Source organism: Pteropus medius, unplaced genomic scaffold (assembly GCF_902729225.1).
Source record: "Pteropus medius unplaced genomic scaffold, Ma_sr-lr_union100, whole genome shotgun sequence".
In the NCBI taxonomy this organism is placed as follows: Eukaryota; Metazoa; Chordata; class Mammalia; order Chiroptera; family Pteropodidae; genus Pteropus; species Pteropus medius.
Genome location: NW_024352947.1, coordinates 3,112,049 through 3,122,925, shown reverse-complemented (window position 1 = coordinate 3,122,925; position 10,877 = coordinate 3,112,049). Strand labels below are relative to the sequence as shown.

General features: G+C 42.0%; 1 pseudogene; it reads right to left on the bottom strand.

The window, feature by feature from the left end:
- Positions 1-3,800: 3,800 nt before the first annotated feature.
- Positions 3,801-3,919, bottom strand: LOC120592671 (uncharacterized; annotated as a pseudogene).
- Positions 3,920-10,877: the final 6,958 nt, after the last annotated feature.

Here is a 10,877-nt window from a genome sequence, read left to right as displayed (position 1 = left end):
GTACATTACATCCCCGTGACTCATTTATTTTACGACTGGAAGTTCCTACTCCTTAATTCCCTTCACCTTTTCACCCAGCCTCTTACACCCCTGCTGAGAAACTATCAGTCTGTGCTCTGTATCTTGAGTCTGCTTCTATTTTGTTTTGTTTGTTCAGGTTTTTTTATTTGTTTGTTTGTTTTTTAGATTTTACCTGTAAGTGAAATCATATGGTATTTGTCTTTCTCAGTCGGACTTATTTCACTTAGAATAATACCTTCTAGGTTCATCCATGTTGTTACAAATGGCAAATTTCATTCCTCTGAATGTCTGAGTAATATTCCATTGTATATATGTACCACCTCTTCTTTATCGATTCACCTATTGATGGACACATAGGTTACTTCCATGTAGTGGCTGTTACGAACTGTGCTGCAATGAACATTGGATTGCATATAAATTTTCGAATTAGTGTTTTCATTTTCTTCAGATAAATACCCAGAATTGGAATTGCTGGGTCATATGGTGGGTCTGTTTTAAATCTTCGAGGACCCTCCATACTGTCGTCCATAGTGGCTGCACGTTTACGTTCCCACCAACGGGCCCGAGGTTTCCCTTCCTTCCACATCCTCACCAACACTTGTTGATTTATTGATGATAGCCATTCTGACAGGTGTGAGATATTGTGGTTTTGATTTGCATTTCCCTGACGATTAGTGATGTTGAGCATCTTTTCATATTAGCCATCTGTATGTCTTCTTTGGAGAAACATCGGGTCCTCTGCCCTTTTTTAAAATCAAATTGTTTTTTTTTTGATGTTAAGTTATATGAGTTGTTTATATATTTTGGATATTAATCTTTTATCAGGTATATTATTTGCAAATATCTTCTCCCTTTCAGTAGGTTGTCTTTTCATTTTGTTGATGGTTTCCTTCGCTGTGCAAAACTTTTTAGTTTGACATAGTCCTTTGTGTTTATTTTTGCTTTTTGTTAACCTTGCCTGAGGAGACATATTGAAAAAACAAATTTTGGTAAGACTGATGTCAGAGTTTACTGTCTATATTTCCTTCTGGTTTTATGCTTTGAAGTTTTATGCTTTTGAAATTTAATTTTTAAATTTATTTTGAGTTTATTTTGATATATGCTGTAAGAAAGTGGTTCGGCTTCATTTTTTTGCAGGTATCTGTCTAGTTTTTTGAACATCGTTTATTGTAAAGACTGTCTTTATTCCATTGTACATTCTTGCCTCCTTTGTCGTAGATTAATTGACCATATAGCCACGGGTTTATTTCTGGGCTCTCTATCTGTTCCATTGATCTGTGTGTCTGCTTTTATGCCAGTACTATGCCGTTTTGATTATTATAGGCTTATAGTATAGTTTGAAATCAGGGAGTATGATACCTCTAGCTTTGTTCTTTTTTCTCAAGATCACTTTGTTTATTCGGGGTCTTTTGTGGTTCCATATAAATTTTAGGATCATTTGGTCTAGTTCTGTGAAAAATACCATCGGAATTTTGGTATTTTGGCACTGAACGTGTACATTGCTTTGGGGAATAGGGACATGTTAATGATATTAATTCTTCATATCCGTGAGCACGATATAGCCTTCCATTTATTTGTATCTTTTTCAATTTCTTTCATCAATGTCATGGTTTTTATAGTACAAATGGGTCTTTTATCCACTCGGTTACACTTATTCCTTGGTGGTTTTTTAATGCAATTGTAAATTGAATTGTTTTATTAATTTCTCTTTCTGATAGTTTGTTGTAAGTGTATAGAAACACCATCGATTTCTGTATATTGATTTATATTCTGCAACTTTACTGAATTCATTTATTAGTTCTCATAGATTTTGGTAGAGTCTTTATGGTTCCTGATATATAGTATCAAATCATTTGTAAATAGAGAGAGTTTTACTACTTTCTTTTCAATTTGGAAGCCTTTAATTTCTTTTTCTTTTCTGAGTGCTCTGGCTGGGACTTCCAACGCTATGTTGAATAGTAGTGGTGAGCGGGCATCTGTGTCTCGTTCCTGATCCTAGAGGAAAAACTTTCAGCTTATCACCATTGAGTAGTACGTTAGCTGAGAATTTGTCATATATGGCCACTATTATGTTGAGATACGTTCCCTCTATTCCCACTTCATTGAGAGTTTTTGTAATAAATAGATATCATGTTTTTGCGGATGTGATATTATGAATTGAAATGACACCGAGGTAAGAGAGGTGGCATTGTGTTCTCCTCTGGCTGGTGCCACCGTGTCCCCAACAGTGATTTCGGGGACTCTCAAAGCCTAGTGACGTTCCACGGTGGAGAGCTTTATGTGTCCTACAAAATATAAGTAGACGACCGCCTTCTTTCCTTATGATGTACTATGGTTAGAGTATTTTGTGAAAATTAAAGGTAAACGAAGACCATGAGTTGCTCTGTAGATCTTTAAAAGGACAGGAAATTATTTTAATTGTGTCAAATATGATACAACAGGACTAGGGTAGCACATGTAAGACTTCAAACTACCACCTACGCTCCTGTTCTTTCCAGTCAGCAACGCTGTCTCATTGGATAAATGGTAATGCTTCTTATACTGTGTACCATGTGCTCTGAGAGATGCTAAGTATGACTTAAATTCAAAATTGCTGGTTAATTATGGGAGAAGCAATATTCCTAACTATGACGTTGATGACACAGCTATATTGGTTCATATCCACTGGCTTCTGAATAGACTTTCCTTATGTATGGGATTGTAGTTCTAGATTTTCCAAAGATCTAGATTTGACAATTTATCACATATAATCAAATCCTCGATAAATATTAATTTATCAAGTTTAACTATTATTAAAGTATGTCTAAAAGCAATCCGGAAAAAGATAGTCTCATAGAAACTATTAAATCATAAAAAATCTCAGACCACATATCCTAATTTAGAGGTTCAAAAATTTTCTCATGAAGAATTATGACAAAAATTCTCTCCGTGAAAGAGTCTGTCTTATTCCCTAATGTACGTACAATTTCATGAATTTTCAAGAAACGGCCCCTTAATAAGTTAGCTGTGAGCTGGTCGTCATTACAGTTTTCTGCAGGTATGACACCTGGAACATATTAACTATACAATTCTGACATTTTGACTTATTCATTTTTCAAAAGGTTCATTTGTAATAAAATGAAAACATTAAAAAAAAAGAAAACACACTATAGTCTTAAAATGTATATATTTTATGTTCCGAAGATGGTTTATTACAAAGCAAGCCCTGCCAAAAGGCCATTTGATAAAATGGATTTTCTGGATGCCTGAAATCCTTATTATTAAAGCCATTGCCTTAATGGCTTCTGAGGAGATGTTTGCATTTTAGCAAGGCTAAGTTATTTTTTAACCTGGAAGTGGTCCCTAATGAACCGAAGTGGGCAGCCTTCAACCACAAATGTGCTAGGCACCTGGCGAAAGGGCTGATGTCAGGAAAAAACCCACAGAGGCTAGAATAGGGATCGTGCCTCAGCTGCCATGAGGAGTCTGGGAGGCATGGGTATCAGTGAGATGGGCTCCTTGTGGGGTACGGGGCGGGGGGGAGGGCGAGTGGCTGTAGGGAAGTGGTGCGCATGCTTGTTCCAATGGCACCAGCATCTGCTCTGCTCCAGCTGGCATGTGAGGCTGCTGTCAGACCTTCAGAGTTTTCAATAGGTCAGCAATTTGCTAAACTCTTCTTATTGCTAAATGTTGACAACTGATTACATTTTTTTTTTTTTTTAGGTGAGGCAACCCTTGGTTGACCTCACAGATTGCAAGGACCTCGTCGGTTTACAATTCCTTATTTTTTAAATTTTTTATGCCTACAGCACCTGGTCTTTCTAGGTGGTCTCCCATCCAAGTACTAACCAGGCCTGACCCTGCTTAGCTTCGGAGATCAGACGGGATCGGGCTTGTGCAGGGAGGCATGGCCGTAGACTAATTGCATTTAAAAAAAATCTGTAGGTCAATTATTTGCAAGCCAAACAGGTTAGTTCTGTGGCCATATGAGGCCATGGGCCACCAGTTTGAAACTCTCACGAAAGAACCTTTCTCAAAGCCGAAGCATCTTGAGGACACAAGTCCTCTCAGCTGAATGCAGAGCTGCCAGCACCGGTTCTCTGCTCCTTGTGGTCTCTCCGTGACTGCGCTTTGCACAGTAAGTGTCTCTGTGGGCTCTGCAGGCTCCCTCCCTGAACACCGAGTTCAAAGGCAACACTCAACTCTCTCCATGTTTTTAAGACAAGCAGAGGCCCCACTCTTTAGCGGAGTCACAAGTCAATCTTGCGGTTGAATAAAATCCAAGGGATGCTGCTGTGACTTCCGCCAGGGTTGGAAGAGCGTGCGAGTTATTAGACATTTACTCTGCTTCCCTCCCACACCTGGCTTCTTCGGTGACAGATCACGGGGAGCGTGCAGAGTGACTGTCAGGCCCAGGAGCTGGCAGCTGGTATTATTATACTCACTCCTAAGGCGGTGAGGGTTCTGCTGTGAACAAGGTTCTGGAGCCAAGAACCTGGTTCAAGTTCAGACTCCACTACTTACTTGGCAACTGTCTGAGCTTAACCCACCTGTAAAATGAGGAACTAAAATACCTATCTATGAGGATTAAATAATTAATACTTAGTGTGCCGTACAGTTACAAAATAACAAAAAATGTTACTTTGGAAATAGAGAAAATTGGGGCTCAGAGAAGAAATTTCCTTGTTTGAAGTCACACTATTTTTTTAAAAAGGGTGGGTACTGGGATTTTAACTCCAATGTCTCCAATTCCGAGTGCAGTATTCTGGTCTACCTACCTCACTCCCCAATTTTTTTCATAATGCTGTGGGTTTGTTTGCTTCCTTAGTGTAAGTGATTTGCACATAAGCAAGTTTTGCTACAAATCCTGTGTGTCCTGGAATTCAGTATGTTCTAGGAGTCGGTGTCGGTACTTGTGAGCAAGTGGACCCCCAAATGATTAAGTCTGAGTTCTTCAAAGAGGAAAAGGTTCAAGGCAATGAGGAAAGATTCACAAGGTGGAGCTCGTGTGGGTCCCCTAACCCACAGGCAGAGGAGAAAAAGCCTCCCCAGAAACAGTGCACTCCAAATAAAACAGTTTGTCCAAAAGTTGAGAAAACGAAGAGCTAATCACTGGTGCTTGTTGGGGGATGGGTAGGTCAATTCGGTTTGAGGGGTAAACGAGGCAGTGAATCCCAGAGAGTGGAAGAGGCCTCCGAAGCTAAATGGCCTTGAAAAATTAATGTATATCAGAAAGTCCACTCAGAAAACCCCTATCTGCCACGCCCCCCACACAGCGAGTGCTCAAATAATAGTCCTCACATGTCAGCGTGAAACACCTGCAAAGCAGATAAGGAAAGCGAGATCTGCAGAGGTGAACGACTGGAGCAAGGTCACGCAGTGCCTGTGGCAGGTACGACTGGACGCCAGGACCACGTGGGGCCCGGGGATCAGGCGGCCGGTACCAAAGCCTGTGTCACCTCTTGTTCCCTCTGTGACTTCGCGGAGTTGTGGACCATTTCTGAGCTTTACTTTCCTCATTTCAAAAACGGGGGCGAGAGCAGCACTTGCCTCACGTGGTTGTTCCCGGGACGTGGCCCTGGAAACCTGTTGCGTCCCCAGCATGCAAATGTGGCAAATGCCGCTGTTGCGGATGCCACTGGCTGTGAGCCCGGTGACCTTTGAACTGCACAGTCGTGTCAGCCATTTACTATAGAAACGATTCAAATGGACTGTTTTATTGAGCTGACATGGGAAGAAAGGGACTTCCAGACCGTTCCGCCCGAAGCCGCAGAAGCCCCGGGTCGCGGCCTCCCCTGGCACAGGCTCGCTCAGGGGACCCGCGTCCCTGACGAGCGGGTGGCACGAGGGCTTCAGTGGGTAGTCTGCCTTGGTGGACAGGGAACTAGGGGCGCACCGGGCCTACTGCCGCACCTCCTTTTGGCGACAAGAGGAGAAAACCCGCAGAGACGGCGGCAGCCGGCCCTCCCTCCGGTTTGCAGGCCCCTGGCGCCCTCCCTCTGCCCAGGTCCCGGCTCCCCCACCGACCCCCTAGACTGCTCCCTGTCACCTGCTCCGCTGGGGACCTGGGGACCCTCAGAAAAGTCTCCAACCGCCACAGCGCAGCTACCTTGGAGCAGCTTGGCCAAGGGACAAGGAAGGGCACCGACTTTCGGCTTTCACTGGGGCTTCCGGAAGCCAGACAGAGGTTTTCCTGGCTCTTTTAAGTGATCGAAACACTGATCCTGCGTCTGATCTGAGACCTGGGCCCTGGGAGGGGACCCGCTGGGCGTGGAGATGTCCACCTGCCAGTAGGGGCATGTCCACCCTCCCCCATCCTCTCCTTCTCACCTAGCAGATCTTCAGTGTCATCACGAACTTTAATATTGTTACAAGTTTATTTTATATATAAGGTAGCTACAGTAACATAAATTTAAATAAAAATTTGTAATGTACCTACATTCTTGACCAGACTGCTTTCATTTATCTATGTTTTCTGTCCGGATCTTATCCGTGGGCAAATGCTGTAGGTCCTTTTTAACAATAATCGAACTTTTATCTTTCAAAGTGCATGTAAGTAATATCGGAGCTGACTTAAACACTCACTTTATTCACTTGAGATTTAGGATTGATCTAAAGGAAGAGAAATGCAAAGCCATCGCTGTGTACTTGGACCACAAACTGAATAACGAAGTCCTCGTCAGAAACCCTTCCTTCGTGGGTCAGAGGGCGTGAGAGAGAGGCCTGCCGGGTCCCGCACATACAGGGGAGTACCTCGCAGTGAACCCTTGGGGAAGAGAGGGAACAAATGACCCATTAAAATGCGTCTCAAGTTAATCGTAATAAAAAAGGACAGATTGATTTAAATGTTCTCTTACAACACAGATAATCGTATAAAAATGGAAACTACAGTAGAGCTATTTTCACCAGATATATACTTTTGAACATTTGTTCTCTTGTAATAAATTACCTATGTAATTTATTCCATGATGGAAAATAGACATTTTAACAGAAGAAGTCACATTTAGCCTGAAAGGACACCAGAACACGGGGTATGAATATTTTCGCAATCTCTAGTTTTAGTTGAGCATTTATTCCTTCGAGAAGCTTAGATAAGATGTAAATTCAAGAGATGGATGTTAACTAACCTTATTGTGATGATCATTTCACAATGTATACAAATATTGAATCTTTCTGTTGTACACTTGAAACTAACATAAGTCAATTAAACTTCGGTTCCAAAAATTATTTTTTAAAGGAAAAAAGAGATCAGTACAGTCAGCTTGGCTCCGGCAAGGCATTTATCCTGAACCTTCAGAGTCCAACCCCAAACTTCTGCATAAAACATCTCATGTGGTGAGAAAGTAAGTAGAACAGGCTGCTTGAGATGTTGATTCTGTGTGGACTTTTTACCTGTAACTCAGTCCTTCGCCGCGGTCTCGAGCCTTTCTGTACGGTGTTGCGTAGGAATAATTTAATTTTTCCCCATCTAGAAAATAAGTTTTTCCAGCATCACATAGTAAGCACCCACTTTGCCCTCCGCTGATCTGTGGAACCACTTTAATGTTATGTTCAGTTCCCACCTACACACAAGTTTATCTCAAAGCTTTCTCTTCCGTTCCATTGGGTAATTTATCTGTTCTTTGGCCACTGTCACCATTTAAAAATTTATTAAATGGCTTTGAAGTATGTCAATGTCTCGAGGGCAAGTTCTCCCTCTTTTCCTTCTTTTTAAAGATTGACTTAATTATTTATGGACCTCTATTTATATATGTAAAGTTTAGAACAAGTTTGTCAAGTTTCTGAGGAAAATTCCAACCGAGACGGCACTAGATTTAGAGATTAATTTGGAGCTAACTGATATTTTTGTAATATAAAAGTATTTCCTCCAAAATCATGGGATGTCTTCCCTTGCTTTCCTTCAGACAGCTTCTGTTTTGGGGTGCATCCGTTACCTCCGAGTACTGGTCAGGACCTCAAAAAATACTGTGTTGAGCAGTAGCAATGACGTTGGGAGTCACTTATCTTGTTACTATTTTAAGGGGAGCGTAACGATTTTCCGTTAAGTACAATGTTTGCAGTATTTTGGGTATGTACATTTTACTGAATGAAGCATATTCCCTTCTATTCTTAATTTGGTAAGAGTTTTCTCCCTTGATCATAAACAGCAATTGAGTTTTAATTTTTTTCCGCATCTATTGATGATTATGTGGGTTTTCTCTTCCAATATATTGAATTGTATTGTTTGTTTAATATTATTCCACTCTTACATCCCTGGAATAAACTCAGCTTCGTCATCTTTTTTATATGCTGCTTGATTCAGTTTGCTAATATCTGGTTTGAGATTTTCGGCGTCGTATTCACGAGTGAGACTGGCCTGCCATGTTCCTTTCTCAGACTGTCCTTGTGTGGTTTCACTATCAACGTTATAGTCACCTTACAGAGTGAATTGGAGACCATTCCTTCTGTCTTTACTCTGTAGAGGCGGTTTTATAAGTTTGGAATGATCTATATCTTTCAAGTTTGATAGAACTTATTTTAAACTGGCCAGATGCAGGCATTTTTCTTTGCTTTGCTCAATGACTGACCACATATGCGATAGTGGTTCTGTAAGAGTATACTGGAGGTTTACTGAACCTTTTTGTTTAAATCTGTTTAGATACACAGATACTTACCACTGTGTTACAGTTGCCTACAGTATTCGGTCATCTTTTCAGTATTCAGTGCAGTAACATGCTGTACAGATTCGTAGCTGAGGAACAGTAGGCTGTACCATCCAGGATTGTGTAAGTGCCTCTGTGATGTTCACACAAAGACAAAATCGCCTAATGATGCATTTCTCAGCATCTCAGTCCCCGGCTAAGTGGAGCATGGTTGTACTCCGTCATGGCAACGGGCGTGGGGACATGCGGAGGGGAGACGAGAGTGTTGAGGAAAGGTTAATCGGGGCCCCGAAAGCGGATGCGTGGAGGGAGTATGTCGATGGAAAATCTCAAAGCAGCCGAGGCAAAAGCACCTCCGCTGGGGGCACCTCCTTCTGAGCATAAGAAGCAGGTTCCAGGCAGGTGATGTGGTGAGTCCGCATCAGGAGATTTGCGTGCTGGTTCCTGGTCGGAGTGCCTGGTTATGCTACTGTTTCTGTGGATGTGCCAAACAGGAGAGGGACATCGAGCCAAGGGGAACCGCTAGTGACATCGGATCTTTTGTTTCAGATACCCGTTTATAGATAAGGACGTGTACCGGGTTACCACCATGAAAACTCTACCCAGGCTACAGTTGCCAGCTGAAAGAATTGAGGGGGCCTGACGCCCTGGCCATCTCTGGAGGTGCTGATTCAATGGACGCAAGGGACAGGAAATTGACAAGTTTATTTAAGATTGTTGAAATACGTCATGGTTTATGTAATACAGGTCCTCTTTATCTGGCTATTTGTTCGTTTGTTTGTTTTAATTTCTCTTATTCTGCTGCAGTGACCCTAATAATATTAAATCCTCCTGAGTATTGTCAGTCGCTACCACCCCAACGTGTTTTGGTTCTGTGACAAGGTCTGAGACACTGAATGTCCCACGCCGTTTAGGCTTTTACTGGGGGCGCTGTGCAGCCCTCGTTCTTCTAGCCCTGTCCCCATCCACTCCAACAGGATTCACCGAGTCCTTAGGGTACCAGCTGCTGTGAACCCGGAACGGCCCCCTGCTTGCCACTGTGAATGGGGAGTTATCGGTCATCGCGTCAGGCACGGTCCTTCCTTATCCTCATTGAGCTTGATGTCCTCTCTTTTCAATAAGCCCACTCTCTCGTTTAACCTCACTAGGGGCACTTAAGGTAAAAACGGTTGCCCCAATCCTACTGTACAATACTGCCTTCCTTGATAAATCAAAGACTGACTCGGAATTGAGGGTTAGGGGGAAAAGGTAGTACTGCAAATAGAATATTTTTAAGATTCAATTTATTGGAGTAACACTGGTTAATAAGATTACATAAGTTTCAAGCGTATGATTCTCTAATGCATCATCCGTATGCTGCACTGTGTGTTCACCACCCAAAGTTCAGTCTCCTTCCATCCCCAACTATTTGACCCCCTTTACCCTCGTCAGCCTTCCCCCTGCCCCTCTGGTACCACCGTACTGTTGTCTGTGTCTGTGAGTTTTGCTTGTTTGTTTTGTTCGTTCGTTTGTTAGAGCGATGCTCTCAGGTTGGCAAAGGAAGTGGGGTTGGCGCGTGAGGGCAGGGACGGCAAGAGAGGAGAGGCAGACGTGGGCACAGGTGCCAGTCGCTGGGTCGATGTGGCAGCGGGAGACATAGGGCTATGTTTTGTGTGTGCTTTTTTCAAATGAAACAAAATTTTTGTTTAACACTTGTATTTTAAATATAATGACAGCGATGGCTCAGATACTCAGTTTGGGATGAAAAAGTTATCTTTAAAATCTGAAAAGTCCTGGTGTCGCTAAGCTGCTGCTGTGACATTGAGAGAAGTGGTATATAAGATTCCGAGACAGTCTGGTGACTTTTATTCTAAAGTGTTCTTTCTGACACTGCTATCTGGAAGTGTTTCCTTAATAATAAACTCTATTAAAACAACCTACAATAATCGGTTCCCGTCACCTAAACACCAGCTATTTGTTTGGATCATTGAGTCAGAAAGTTCTTTTTGCTATTTTGTTTTTCAAAATACACTACAGTCCCATTTCCTGGGCATTATGATATGACTATATTATATACATTATTAATAGACTATGTTATAGACTTATTTTTTAAAAATCGGTAAAATATGCCTGCCGATTGCTTCATTCAATTGCCATTTATAACTACTTTCCAATTCAAACTATCAACTGTGGGAACATAAGATAATAAGACATTTATCGAGTTGCTGACATTGGCGCTCATCCTGAAAATGGGAA